The sequence below is a fragment of the Nomascus leucogenys genome, chromosome 7b (assembly GCF_006542625.1).
Source record: "Nomascus leucogenys isolate Asia chromosome 7b, Asia_NLE_v1, whole genome shotgun sequence".
Lineage (NCBI taxonomy): Eukaryota > Metazoa > Chordata > Mammalia > Primates > Hylobatidae > Nomascus > Nomascus leucogenys.
Window position 1 is genome coordinate 57385905 of NC_044387.1, and position 15283 is coordinate 57401187.

General features: G+C 42.3%; 1 protein-coding gene and 1 long non-coding RNA gene across 4 annotated transcripts in view; one reads left to right on the forward strand and one right to left on the reverse strand.

The window, feature by feature from the left end:
- Window positions 1-7454, reverse strand: part of LOC115836004 — a 68385-nt gene extending 60931 nt beyond the window's left edge. Inside the window, exon 1 of the long non-coding RNA XR_004030999.1 lies at window positions 7286-7454. This is a non-coding gene — a long non-coding RNA (uncharacterized LOC115836004). The remainder of the gene's footprint in view (window positions 1-7285) is intronic.
- A 142-nt stretch (window positions 7455-7596) lies between these two features.
- Window positions 7597-15283, forward strand: part of HORMAD2 (HORMA domain containing 2) — a 97982-nt gene continuing 90295 nt past the window's right edge. The window contains exons 1-2 of one of the 3 annotated variants that reach the window (XM_012508090.1): window positions 7621-7648; window positions 8373-8417. The gene's annotated coding sequence lies outside the window, so the exon portion shown is untranslated. Of the gene's footprint in view, window positions 7649-8372; window positions 8418-15283 lie in introns of all 3 variants that reach the window. The other 2 variants (XM_003258062.3, XM_030816087.1) reach the window with 2 other exon arrangements.

Consider the following 15283-nt stretch of genomic DNA (forward strand, 5'->3'; position numbering starts at 1 on the left):
TTCAATGTAATCCCTATCAAAATCTCAGTTACCTTTGTTGGCAGGAAGTAACAAGCTGATCCTAAAATTCAAATGTAAATGCAAGGGACTCAGAAGAGCCAAAACAATCTTGAAAATGAAAAAAGTCAAAAGATATACTTCTTGGATTTCAAAATGGCCAAGAAGCAAATGAAAAGATTTTCAACATCATTAGTCATTAGGAAAATGCAAATCAAAACCACAATGAGATATCATTTCACAGCCGGTAGGATGGCTATAATTTTTTTTGAGATGGAGTCTCACTCTGTTGCCAGGCTAGAGTGCAGTAGCGCAATCTTGGCTCACTCAACCTCCGCCTCCCGGGTTTAAGCAATTCTCTTGCCTCAGCCTCCCAAGTAGCCACCATACTTGGCCAATTTTTGTATTTTTAGTAGAGACGGGGTTTCACTATGTTGGCCAGGCTGGTCTCAAACTCCTGACCTCAGGTGATCCACCAACCTTGGCCTCACAAAGTGCAGGGATTACAGGCGTGAGTCACCACACCCAACCTATAACTTTTTTTAAAAGGGGAAAATGACAAAGCAAAGATATGGGAAAATTGGAACCCCTTATACGTTGCTGGTGAATGTAAAACAATGTAGTTGCTTCGGAAAGAGTTTGAACATTTCTCAAAAAGGTAAACATAGAGTTACCATGTGACACAGCAATTCTGCTCCTAGATATATATCCCAGAAAAATGAAAACATATATCCACACATAACCTTCTACATGAATGTTCATAGAAGTATTATTCTTCACAGCCAAAAGGTGAAAACCTAAATGTCCATCAGCTGATAGATGTACAAAATGTGGTAAACATGGAATACTTTTTAGCCATAAAAAAGAATACATGCTACAACATGAATGAATATTATACTTTAGTTATTAAGTGAAAGAAGCCAGATACAAAAGGCCATAGTGTAGGATTTCGTTTATATGAAATATCCAGAATAGAAAAATCCATAGAAACAGAAAGTAGATTAATGGTTGACAAGGAATAGGGGAGGAAGGAATGGGGGAATGACTGCTAATAAGCATGGGGCTTCTTTTGGGGGTGATGCAGGTGTTCTGGAATTAGATAGTGGTGATGGTTGCACAACTTTGTGAACCCTCAGCATACTAAAATATGCTGATTTGTATATTTTAAAGTGGTGAATTTGATCTATATGTTTAATAAAAATACTTTTTTTTTTTCAGAGACAAGGTTTTGCTCTGTTGCCCAGGCTGGAGTGTAGTGGCACGATCACAGCTCATTGCAGCCTCAACCTCCTGGGCTCAATCAATCCTTTTACCTCAGCCTTCTGAGTAGCTGGGACTACAGGTACATGCCAGGATGCCCACCTAATTTTTGTATTTTTTATAGAGACGGGGTTTCATCATGTTTCCCAGGCTGGTCTCAAACTCCTGGGCTCAAGTGATCCTCCCTCCACACCCTCCCAAAGTACTGGGATTACAGGCATGAGCCACTGCACCCATCCCCCAATGCCTCTTAAAACGGTAAATCTTTCTGTGCTGTGCATTAATGTGACTGAGGTTAACATAGCCCCTGGCACATTTAAGAACATGGTTTCCACAGAAATCTGGCTTTTTGGGAGGAAGACAGTTTCCTTAGATGTAAGTTCTAGCAAACCTATAAAGAAGGACTTCTTCCAAGTCTCTTTCTCCCTTCCATTTTTAAAGGTAGGTAGGTAATTTTCCTGTGATGTCTTACACTTTCCAGCTGTTTAACCTTTCTTTTGGTAGGAAGAAATTGGCGTTTGTTTGTTAGTTTAATGAGAAGAGGTGTAAGAAAAGTCTGCCTCAGATTTCTTGTATTATTGTGTTCAGTTTATGCAAAGATCATAAGTATTCTGATCTTAAATTTGGGACCTTCGCAATCAGAGATCATTAGTATTTACAAATTTAACTTATCATGAAGCTGTATCAACTAAGGGAAGAAAAACAAGCCCCTCATGGGGCTGAGCCTGCAATATGGTCGTATAGGAATTCTAAACCATTTTTTAGGTAACCATCATTTTCCAAGCACCAAGAAGCGTAGAAAATAAAGGGCTTCCAATTAGGCTGTCAATAGTGTGGAGCATTTTGTACATCACCTCATCTAGATCTCTGTGCAGATGTGCCAAGTAGCAATCATGGAAAACTAGTTTAAAGTTGATTTCATTTGAAACTTCTATTAAGTGATAATCATTAAGGGGAATAACATCATTTTACACGTCAACAAAACTTCACATTCAGAAGACAGAACCAAGTAGCTAAATAGAACATTTCCATAATGCTTGAGAATTCAATATCTTTCTTGACATCATTTCTTAGTCTAGGCACTCAAGCAGGCAGCAGCTTGTCACTTACAGCCCCTGTCATTTCCTGTTCTAGTTCATTAAACCCTAGGCTTTCCCCAGAAACTCACAACCCTCATGGAGATCCTTCTGCCAGTCAGAACAGATTCATTTGAAGGAGGCAGAAATTGATATGCAGCTCTGAGTGAGGATGAAGGCCATAATAAATTACCACCTACACATGGAATTATATTTTGTAGGATGACAGTGTGTGGGCAGAAGCAGCAGGAATTATGTTTAGATCTTATAGTTGGGGACTTATTTCATATTGACCGCTTTCTCCTTGGCTGCCAAAGGATGGATAAAGTTCAGAAGCTACAGCTAGGTTGGCAATTCTTTACCTTTGCCTTTCTTTCTACAAAATACCCCAAATAAGCTAGCAATATAGCCAGTTCACATGCACAGGTTTGAATCAAAACTACAGTTCTCTAAATCATTTTGCTTCTCTTTTCTCGTTGATGCTTAAAATTCTAGGATTTCAGAGTCACATTCATAAATACATTTATAAGCACCACTGACCACTCCCTGCAATCAGATGGCTACTGCATACTCCAATGGAAACCAGAATAAAAAGACATCCCGACATAGAAATGAGCGCTTAAAATAAGGCAGCTGAAAAGAAAAAGCCACATTTAACTTAACCTTACTGAGGAAGGGGACAAAGATGAGGGAGGACTCTCTCTACTCAGCTTTTCTCTTAATCGTAAGTGAGACACTTGGAATTGCAAAAGCAACATTTAGCTTTCAGAAGCATGTTGCTGCCAGGAGTGGAAAGAAAGGATCTTACACCTCCTTCTCTCTCCTCGTTCTAAAGTGGTGGGCAAAATGTCTGCTTTTATTGGTTTCAGGTATTCTAACCATTGCCAAAGAACAAGTAAAGAAAATGATATACACATGCTCTCCTCCTAAAAATGTCATCTCCTTTGTAAAGCTGTCTTGATTCCCAATTCAGAATGTATAGCTTCCTTCTCTACATTCTATCATATACTTTATACCTTCATTAGTATTACAGATCTCCCTCTCTCACTAAACTGTAAAATTCCATAGTTTGGGGACCAAGTCATTACCTCTGTGATCCCTGCAGTGCAAAGTAGAGTGATTTATTAATGGTAGGTACAAAATAAATGCTTGATGAATGAATGTGGTAGTGTCAACTTCATAACTGGACATTAAGCTTTTCAGAGTTCCAATAAATGTTGAAAACAAATAAACTACCCTTCCTACTTAGCTGCTCCCTCCATCCCAATCTCTTTTTCTCTATATTTAGTATCATGATTGTGTACATTGAAGAGGGAGACACATCTAATGGGAACTATCCTCCTGGGAAGATATATTATATTCAATATTTCTATTTTGATAACCCTCCAATGAACCATTTTTTTGGGGAGGATTTCCAAGGTTAAACTGAACTTGATGAGCAGAGTTCCGATCATTTTAGGTAGGCAAAAGATAGCTCTGCTGGCCAGGCGCAGTGGCTCACGCCTGTAAACCCAGCACTCTGGGAGGCCGAGGTGGGCAGATCACTTGAGGTCAGGAGTTCGAGATCAGCCTGGACAACATGGTGAAACCCCGTCTCTACTAAAAATACAAAGATTAGCTGGGTGTGGTGGCGCATGCCTATAATCCCAGCTACTCAGAAGGCTAAGACAGAAGAATAGCTTGAACCCGGGAGGCGGAGGGTTGCAGTGAGCCGGGATCGCGCCACTGCACTCCAGCCTGGGCCAAGAGAGTGAGACTCCTTCTCAAAAAAAAAAAAAAAAAAAAAAAAGCTCTGCTTCCTGTGACACAGTGCGCTGTCAGATGACTTGGAATAAACTATAAAGGTCTAAAAACTGAAAGCATGACACCAAGACTCCCCTAACCAGGTGCTGCCTATATGAAATGATCAAGAAGAACCAAAAAGAAACCCTGAATTCTTTTTAACTAACAAGGAAAAATGGTCCTTAGCCCTCAAAAAACAAGGGTCAAACGAGACTGATTGCTGACTGACAACTGTTTCAGCTACAGAGTCAGGTGACGTAAATGTGTCTAAAGAGAGAAAGGTCAAATTTAGCCAATGAAAGTCATCTCAAATAAGATTCTCCCCTCTATTTTCACCTGTGTCATGTGTTGTTTTACTACTGGGGTTTGGCAAAACTTCAGCTGGAGACTTTTGACTTTTGTCAAAATTCTGGTTATTTGGAAATTTCTAAACAATGATCAAGTTCTGCTACAATGCACATTTTCTCCTTGCAAAACAAACAAAATGCTTTGACAGGGACAATTCCCAGTCTCTTATCACTGAAATGTACAAAGGAAGCTGGGAAGTTGTTTGAATATCATATAGCACTTTTGAGTTCATTAGGCCATTATCCCCAGGGTTGGATTTAATCAAGATGAAAAAGCACAGGCTCAAAGCCTTTTTAGTTGACAAGAAGCGAGTATTTGGCTTGGGACTTCTGTGTCTGAGTTGTAAGTCAGGTTCACAGAAAAGTAATCAGAAACTAGCCTGACTGGAGACAAGAAAGAGTCTCAAAATAAGAGGTATGAGACCATGGGTTGTACATGTGACCTGGCCTCTTAAGAAGCTTAGGGACCTTGAGCAAATTACTTATATTCTCATCTGTAAAGTAAAGGACTAGACTTGGAGTATTTCTAAAGCCCCTTGTAACACTATCAATGTTTAATTATCTAATGTTTTTCCTTAAGTAACCGATTCGTTCATTCAACTATTTGAATACCTTCAATGTTCACTGAGGAACAGTTAATTCAGGTATCTATTTGAATACCTTCAATGAACATAATAAAAGAAGTAAAAGTAACAGCTCTTGACCTCAAGGAGTGAAGCCAGCGGTAAAGATGAAGGCTTTACCCAACAGCTGCTAGCACAGGGGCCAGGCACAGGGGCTTATTAATCCATTCCTTTGGTCACAAGGAGCCTGCCAAATGATGAGGAAGGAAAGGAGTAAGAGAAACTCCACAGAAGCTCTTAGGAGGAAGACAGGGTAATTTATAATTTCAGTCCACCCATGTCTATTGAGTGCCTACTGTGTGTGCCAGCACTGGGCATCCTGGGGCGACTCAGCCAGATCAGGCCTCTGATGACACTTACTTATTCCAGGTGGTAGAGAGAAAAAAACAAAACAGGTTATCAAAGAAATGAAATCCAGGGCCAGGCTTGGGGGCTCAAGCCTGTAATCCTAGCACTTTGGGAGGCTGAGGTGGGTGGACTGCTTGAGGTCAGGAGTTCAAGACCAGCCTGGCCAACATGATGAAACCCCATCTCTACTAAAAATACAAAAATCAGCCGGGCATGGTGACGCACGCCTGTAACCCCAGCTACTTAGGTGGCTGAGACAGGAGAATCACTTGAGCCTGGGAAGTGGAGGTGGCAGTGAGCCAATATCGCGCCACTGCACTCCAGCCTGGGTGACAGAGCAAGACTCTGTCTCACCAAAAAAAAAAAAAAATTAGATTGAGAGAAATTCTATGAAAGAAACAGAATAACGAATAACTGTGTTTGCTGGTGGGGTGGACTGCCATTAGTATAGGGCAGAGAGGGGTAAGTCTTTGGATATGGCAGTAGTTGACTGAGCTCAGATCTGAAGGCAGAAGAAAATTAGAACAGCCAGCACAGAGGGCCTAGTGATCCAGCCAGAGAGGCTGGTAAATGCGGAGGCTGAGAAGGGCTGGTGCAGACAAACCATCTGTGTGGTTGGAGCTTAAAAAGCAGTTACTTCCGGAAAGTATAGGGTGAACGCAGTAGTTCTCAACAGAGGGCAATTTTGCACACCCCATGGGACATTTGGCAAAGTCTAGATAAATTTTTGGTTGTTATGATGGTGGGGGTGGGGGGAAGGTTGAGAAAACTTGCACTAAAGGAATATTTCAGCCCAAATTTCAGTTTTAGTCACTATGTTCTAAACTCATGTTCTTGCCAGCTTGAATAGTTTTTTTTTTCTTTCCTGCAGAAACAAAATAAGAACAGGTTTCAAGTGGCTCACTCTTTCATCTACTCTCTTGGGAAATCCCCTTGGGGAGGTTCATGGGACTCCAGGAGCCTTTGGAAAGCTCCACAGGATACGAAATAGCTACCTAAACAGGTGGGAAACAATCCAAGGAGCAACACCCCCAACTGCTCCCACAGTTACCAGGGCAGAAAAAACTGAGATTAGGGGTAGGGCACAAAGGAGAACATATTTATGTTTTATTTGCATAATTACAAATTAATGTTAAAAAGAATACAAAGTCAGGTCCAGGGTAGGGATGAAGAGGTTACAGATGCCCTCAAGTATTGGAAAGCTCTGGCCTTCTGGCCTTATGTCTTCTTTCTTTTCTTTTTTTTTTATTTTTGAGACAGGGTCTCCCTCTGTCGCCCAGGCTGGAGTGCAATGGTACGATCTTGGCTCACTGCAACCTCAAACTCCCCGGCTCAAGCGATCCTCCTACCTCAGCCTCCCGAGCAGCTGGGACTACAGGCGCACATCAGGTGGCCCAGCTAATTTTTGTACTTTTTAAAATTGTTTTGAGACGGAGTCTCACTGTCTCCCAGGCTGGAGTGCAATGGCGGAATCTCGGCTCACTGCAACCTCAGCCTCCCGGGCTCAAGCGATTCTCGTGCCTCAGCCTCCCAAGTAGCTGGGACTACAGGCGCGCGCCACCACGCCCAGCTAATTTTTGTATTTTTTGTAGAGACGGGTTTTCAACATGTTGTCCAAGCTGGTCTCGAATTCCAGACCTCAAGTGACGCGCCCGCCTCAGCCTCCCAGAGTGCTGGGATCCCAGGTGGAGCCACCGCGCCGCACCCCTCGGGCCTTCTAACTCGGGTGCGTGGGCCCCCCAGGCTCTCGCTCCCCTCCCCTACGCCGCCCTGCGCCCGCCTCAGGCCTCTCTGGGACCCGCCGGCCTGGCGTCCTGGCCCGCCCGAGACCCACGGTCCCTCGTGTCCTAACCTCGGCGGGCAGGCACCTCCTCAGGAAGCCCCGGAGCAGGCTGTCGTTGTACAGGTGGCCCAGGCTGGCGGCCCCCGACCGAAGTTCGCGTCAGGTCAGTGTGCAGCCCCCGGCTGAGAGGCGGCTGCTGAGGGGCGGGGCGGGCTAGGGGCTGGCTGGCCGCCGCTCGCCCCTGCTTTGCATATTCATGAAGTCTAGCGAAGCCAGTCACCCCGGCCAGCCGTGGACGGTTTATGAATTATTCATGAGGAAGCCTCTGGTCCCGCCCATAAAGGCCTCGTTGACTATTCATGAGCCGAGGAGCTGGTTTGGGCCGGAAAAGGCCGTTGACCCCCGGTGGGAGGGAAGCGTCGACGAGCTGAGGTGAGGGCTGTTGAGACGCGAGGTCTCCGCCCAGAGAGGGCACTCGGGCGTTGTTAGTTCTGTTTTTATGTCAAAAAACAACTTTTTTCTTTTCTTATTACTTAAGGCTTTAAGTTGGATTTGAAAGTATCATATTTCGTGAGGGCCTAAAGTACTGTGAAGAGAATCGGGAGGGCAGGGGGCTGAGGAGGAAGGCAAAAGGGAGGCGATTTCCCCCAGAACTGGACAGAGAGCAGCCAGGTAGCTTTGAAATTCAGATTTTTCTGGACATGAAATCAAACTTGCTGAGCAAGCAGCAGCCATAATGAGCCATGACGAGGCTGGTAGGGCAGACGATGTCTGTGCCCGACATTGGAGGGGGCCTGTGTGGTGGAGCTTTGGGGAAGTTTATCTTACCTGGGTCAGATTCTCCCCAGCCATTGAGGTTTTCTGCCAGGATCGATGCCTGGTACAGGTCAAGAGGTGAGAGAGGTGGGGACGAGCCACCCCGCCCCCCTTGACCTCAGCTCCCCTTTAGCTTTAGTGAGGATTTGCCAATTAATCCCTGTGGACTTTAGTTCCCTAAACAGTTCAGAGGGAGAGAGTCTTGAACCTCAGGATTAGCCAATCGCCAAAATGTGTCCGAGTACGCAGAGCACTGGACAGGCTGTGCAGTACATAGTGTACTCAGTTGGTAGAAATGAGGGGTGGTTCTGGCCCCTAAAGGGGTTTTTAATCTCAGCAGGATCATAATCTAATTTGTCCTCCGTTGGACCATCAATCTGTTGAGGTAGGAACAGTATTTTACATCTTGTAATCCTGCACGTTGCCTGGCACATTGTAGTTGCCTCGTAGATGTTGAATGAATGAATAATTGAAATAGCGTGAAAAAGATATTAAAAAGTCAAAAGAGCATGAACAAATACTCAATTAATATAGTGGAAACCATTTACTCTGAATGAGCACAGGTAGGGGAATTATCAGGGCCAAATGGAATTTGTTAAAATGGTGAATAATTTATTGAAGCAAGATCTGTTGTAAGGTCTAAGTAATTGGGCGAACTTTGGCAAACCAAGTTCCCTTGCTTAGCCTCACTTTCCTTTTCTTTTTTCTTTTCTTTTTTTTTTTGAGATGGAGTCGAGCTCTGTGTCCAGGCTGGAGTGCAGTGATGTGATCTCAGCTCACTGCACCCTCCACCTCCTGGGTTCAAGCGATTCCCCTGCCTCAGCCTCCCGTGTAGCTGGGACTACAGGTGTGCACCACCACGCCCAGCTAATTTTTTTTTTTTTTTTTGTATTTTTAGTAGAGACAGGGTTTCACCATGTTGGCCAGGATAGTCTCGATCTCTTGACCTCGTGATCCTCCAGCCTCGGCCTCCCAAAGTGCTGGGATTACAGGTGTGAGCCACTGCGCCTGGCCCCTTTTCTTTATAGTTTTATGTTTATGTTTAAATCCATGATCCATTTTGCATTAATATTTGTATACAGTGTGAGATTTAGGTTAAGGTTCTTTTCATTCTCTCTTCTTCCCCTCACCCCGTGGATGTCCTTTTGTTTCCACACCATTTGTTGAAAAAAAGATTCTTCCTCCACAGAATTGGATCTTCTTTAAATCGAAGGGGTTGGAAGATGTCTGTGCTCCCTTCCAGCTTTAGGAATCTATTGAACCCATTTATGTTTACATACACTTCTTTTGAGTAAAGCCATTCTTAATAACATGCATGTGTAAGGAAGGTCATATAGCTGCATTTCAGAATCCAGCTATTGGATAGTGTTCACCTGATAGAAAAGGGATTTTCTTATAAAAAAATATTTTCGAAGATTGAGAAAGATGGGTAGAGAGCCTTCACAAATCAACTATGATTATATTTGGGAAAATGTAATAAAACTTTGGCTTTTGCTTCACTTGGAATGGTTAAAAAAGTGGTTTAGGCCTTAGTAAACTGAACAGCAGCTGGCTAATCTTTATGTGAATCTTGGACTCATACATAGTAAGGGTAAAATAGGAAGTAATTGTGCCACCATATAAAATAGGGCAATTGAAGGCATGGTGTGGTGTGTCACATGTGTAATCCCAAAACTTTGAGAGACCAAGAGTTCGAGGCCAGTCTGGGCAACATAGTGAGACCGTCCCCCGTGCCCGCCCAACTCTACAAAAATAAACAATTTTAAAAATTTAGCAGGGCATGGTGGTGCATGCATATAGTCTCAGCTACTTGGAAGGCTGAGCTAGGAGGATCACTTGAGCCCAGAAGTTTGAGGTTGCAATGAGCTGTGATTATGCCACTGTACTCCAGCCTAGGTGACAGATTATGCCACTGCACTTTACTCTGTCTCAAAAAAGAAAAGAAAAGAAAAGAAAAGAAAATGAATACTCAACAACAACAAAAAATAGGGCAATTGAGATATAGGTCAAGAGGTAAGCCTAGAGTGAATCTTTACCAGAAAGAGCACAGAAATATGCCTCTTTCTCAAGAAGATCATAATCCTTGTCACAAAGTAGACATATCAAATATAAGAGTGAGGGTCAGTTGCAGTGGCTCACACTTATAATCCTAGCACTTTGGGAGGCTAAGGAAGGAGTATTGCTTGAGCCCAGAAGTTCAAAACCAGCCTGGGTAACATAGTGAGACCTCGTCTCTACCAAAAATAAAATTTGCTGAGTGTGGTGGCACACTACCTCTAGTATCAGCTACTTAGGAAGCTGAGGTGGGAGGATCGCTTGAGCCCAGGAGGTCAAGATTGCAGTGAGCTAAGATTGCGCCACTGCATTCCTGCCTGGGTAAACAGAGTAAGACCTTGTCTCAAAAACAGAAGAGGGAATGGTATTGATGCGCTGTGAAGTTTCAAATATGTATGGATCTAATTTGCAAACAAATATATAAGAGAAAGACATTTCAAAGTTAGCTTTCAGTTCTTAAAATCCATAGTTATGAAATCTCTTCTAGGTTTTTAGATAATGAGCCTGAACAAAGGGATAACACATACAAAAAATCAGACCTATTGTCTGAGAATGCATGCTCTCTAGAGTCATACTTCCTGTCAACTTGTGAGCTTTCAAAATTAAGCAGGGTTTGTACTTAAATAGAAGAGCTCCACAAAACACCTGCTCAAAGGGAAAACAGTAGCAACAGAATAGTTAAGAGGCTGAAAGGAGTCTGGCTTTTTTTTTTTTTTTTTTTTTTTTTGAGACGAAGTTTCACTCTTGTTGCCCAGGCTGGAGTGCAATGGTGCAATCTCGGCTCACTGCAACCTCCACCTCCCGGGTTCAAGCGATTCTGCCTCAGCCTCCCAAGTAGCTGGGATTACAGGCACCCACCACCAAGCCCAGTTTTAGTAGAGACGAAGTTTCACCATGTTTTTCGAAAAAATAATTTAGATCTTTTTGCCTTCCTGAAGCAAGCTCATGCTAGAACACTAGAAAGAGACCCTCCCATGTTTAGAAATAAGCAGACAAGCCGAAGAACTAGGGAGGCCCTGGTAGTGCATCATATTAGATAGAATGAAAGCACAGGAGAATTTCATTTTGGAGAGTCAGTCTGGAAAAACTTTTAAATTATGAGTCAGACTTGTTGAGTTTTAGTCTCAGTTCTGTTACTAAGTGGCTGACTGACCCTGGGTAAGTCTAGATTTTGAATTCCCCATCTAGAAAATTAGATATTTGGACTAAATGACTGTCTTAGTCCAGTTTGTACTGCTGTAACAATATCTGAGGCTGGGTAATGTAAAAAGAGCAGACATGTATTGGCTTATGATTCTGGAGGCTGGGAAGTCCAAGAACAAGGATATGCATCTTGTAAGGACCTTCTTGCTGTGTCATAACATGGAGGAAGCCATCACCTGGTAAGAGAGAGATCAAGGAGAGAGAGAGTGAGTGTGCCAAACTTGCTTTTATAACAAATCCACTTTCTTGATAATGAACCTGCTCCTGGGGTAACAATATTAATCCATTCATGAAGACACCTAATCACCTCTTAAAGGCCCCAACTCTCAACACTTGCATTGATGATTAAGCTTCCAAAATATGAACTTTGGGATACACATTCAAACCATAACAATGATATTTAAAGTTTCTTCTACCTTTAAAATTTTGTGGTATTTTTCTAGACTCTTAATTATTCCTTGTTTCTATGGTTCTTCTCTGTTGACTTAGCAAATATTTAGTTAGCTAAGTTAGGTTTTTAATTTTTTTTTTTTTTACTTATTTTATTTATTTATTTTTTAAGTAGAGACAGGGCTTCACCATGTTGGCCAGGCTGGTCTTGAACTCCTGACCTCAAGTCATCCACCCCACTGTGACCTCCCAAAATACTGAGATTACAGGTATGAGCCACCATGCCCAGCCTCAGCAAATATTTATTGAGTACCTATTTAATTCCAGTACTGTGATGATGCTGAGAGTTCAAGAATGAGCTAAACAAGACACAAAAGATCACATATTGTATGGTTTCATTTATATATAATGTTCAGAATAGGCAATTTCATAAAGATGAAAGGTAGGTTAGTGGTTTCCAGTGGCTGGAGAAAGGAGAGAATAGGAGTGACTGCTAATGGGCATAGGATTTCTTTTAGGGGTGATGAAAATGTTCTGGAATTAGATAGTGTTTGCATTATTTTGTGAATACACTAAATTGATGGTTTATACTATATTAAACAGATGGTTGCAGAATTTTGTGAATATACTAAAACCCACTGAATTATACCTATTAAAAAAACTTCAAAGGCTGGGTGCAGTGGCTCATGCCTGTAATCCCAGCACTTTGGGAGGCCAAGGTGGGCAGATCACTTGAGGTCAGGAGTTCTAGACCAGCCTGGCCAACATGGCTAAACCCCATCTCTACTAAAAATACAAAAATTAGCTGGATGTGGTGGCACACACCTTTAATCCCAGCTACTCAGGACGCTGAGGCAGGAGAATGGCTTGAACCCAGGAAACAGAGGTTGCAGTGAGCTGAGATTATACCACTGCACTTCACCTGGGTGACACAGTGAGAGTCCTTTTCAATAAATAAATAAAAAAAACTTTAAAATATAAAGAATGAGCTAGACTGACACAATAGCTAGACACAATTTTGCTCTCATGTTAGCTCACAGTAGGTCAGGGGATACTTAAAGACAACTATGGTACAGTATATATTGCAAAGGGCACATAACCCAGACTTCATAATAGTGGTAGTGGGAATTAGGAAGTCATTCCTTAAGGAAATTTTACTAAGCCATATGATATGGTTTGGATTTGTGTCTCCACCCAAATCTCATGTGAAATTGTAATCCCCAGTGTTGGAGGAGGGCCCTGGTGGGAGTTGACTGGATCATGGAGGCAGATTTCCCACTTGCTGTTCTTGTAATCATGAGTTCTCATGAGATCTGGTTGTTTAAAAGTGTGTAGCACCTCCCCTTTCCCTCTCTTCCTCCTTCTCTGGCCATGTAAAACGTGCCTCCTTCCCCTTCCCCTTCCGCCATGGTTGTAAGTTTCCTGAGGTCTCCCCAGCTATGCCTCCTGTATAGCTTGCATAACTGTAAGTCAATTAAACCCCTTTCTTTATAAATTACCCAGTCTTAGGTACTTCTTTATAGCAATGCAAGAATGGACTAATACACCATATCTAGGAGATGAGTAGGAATTGGGAATGGAGGAGGATGTTTCAGGCAGAAGGAATATTGCAAAATCCTGAGAGCTAGAAGGAATATAGTCCTTTGGGGTAAGGTAAGAATGGCTGGTACATAAAAGTATAAGGGAAAATAGAGCTGAGGCTAGGGAGGCATGAGTCAAATCTTGAAGCCATGGTAAGAGTTTTAGATTTTATCCTGAGAGTAGTGGGGAGCCATTGAAGTATTTCAATCTGGGAAAATGCATAGTTGAGTTTGTAATTTAAAAACTCTGGCTGCAATATACAGAACAGACTGGAGAAGGAGAATACCAGTGACAGGAAATTGGTGGTTGCAGCAATACAGGCAAAAGATGAGACTGGTTGATCTAAAGTAGAGATGACAACAACATGGCTAAAGTGAGGAGTTGGACACATTTGAGATATATATATATATATATTGGCAGGGGGACAGGGTTTCACTCTTTCACTCTTGTTGCCTAGGCTGAGTGCAATGGCATGATCTTGGCTCACTGCAACCTCCACCTACTGGGTTCAAGCGATTCTCATGCCTCAGCCTCCCAAGTAGCTGGGATTACAGGCATGTGTCACCACACCCAGCTAATTTTGTATTTTTAGTAGAGATGGGGTTTCTCCATGTTGGTCAGGCTGGTCTTGAACTCCTGACCTCAGGTGATCTGCCCACCTCAGCCTCCCAAAGTCCTGGGATTACAGGTGTGAGCCACTGAGCCTGGCCTACATTTGAGAAATGTTAAGGTGATGGAACATGGGAATGAGGAAGGGATTAAGGTTGAGTCACACATTTTGTGCTTGAGCAGCTAGGTATGTGATGATGTCATTCACTGAGCGAGGGAACAGAAGTAAGTTTTTGGGGAAAATAATTTACATTCGAATGTGTTGAGAACATCAAGGTGGAACAGTCTTATGATCAGTTAGAGGAACAAGTTAGCAACTTCTGAGAGAGACCTGGGCTGGGGATACACACATAAGAATCAATAGATAGAAATTATACTTGAAACAATGGGAGTGTATTTGTTCATCCAGGGAATGTGTGGTAGAAGTAAAAAAGAAGAGCTCTGTTTTAGTCCATTCTTGCATTGCTATAAAGAAATTCCTGAGACTGGGTAATTTATAAAGAAAAGAGGTTTAATTTGCTCATGCTTCCACAGGCTGTACAGAAAGCATGGTAGCATCTGCCTGACTTTTGAGGAGGCCTCAGGAAACTTACAATTATGGCAGAAGACAAAGGAGAAACAGGCACATCTTACATGGCCAAAGCAGGAGAGAGAGAGAAAGAGGAAAAAAAAAGGTTCTATACACCTTTAAACAACCAGATCTTACAATAACTCACTCACTTACTATTGCAGGAACTGCACTGAGGGTATAGTGCTAAACCATTCATGAGAAACTGCCCAGATGATCCAGTCATCTCCTACTGTGCCTGGCCGTGCCAGCTGCTAGGTAGCTGAGTCAGAATTTGAACTTAGGTTCCTTAACTCTAAAGGCTCTTTCTACTAGATTATACTGCTGGTTATTTCTCTCTCTCTCTCTCTCTCTCTCTCTCTATATATATATATATATATATATGTATAAAATTTAATTTTACTTTTATAAATGTTAATTCCTAAGGAATTTACCACATGCTAATATTAACTAACTTGAATCCTTTCTCAAAAGCAAGTGTCCTGAATGCCTCAGAGTTTTCAATGGTAATATTAATTTAATCTAGGCCATCCATACATTGCAAAAATATGGATGTAGTAATGCATTGTGTTCTAATTGGCTGATGCTATTTTCAGAGCTTGATTCCCTAGAAATGACATCAGAATGTCTATGATCATAGAGAAATTTTAAAAACCCCACTAATATAGAAAACTATTTAAAAATCATGATTTCTCTTACTTATTGTGTCTGAGACTAATAACTGCCCCAGTAGTGGGTAGTGTGTTATGGTTTAATGGGCTGGGAGTAGATCTTAAACTCTTAGAGCTACTTTGTTTCCCATTTTATTTTTTGAAATTTAAGGAGGACAACTGATGTGTTGAGTT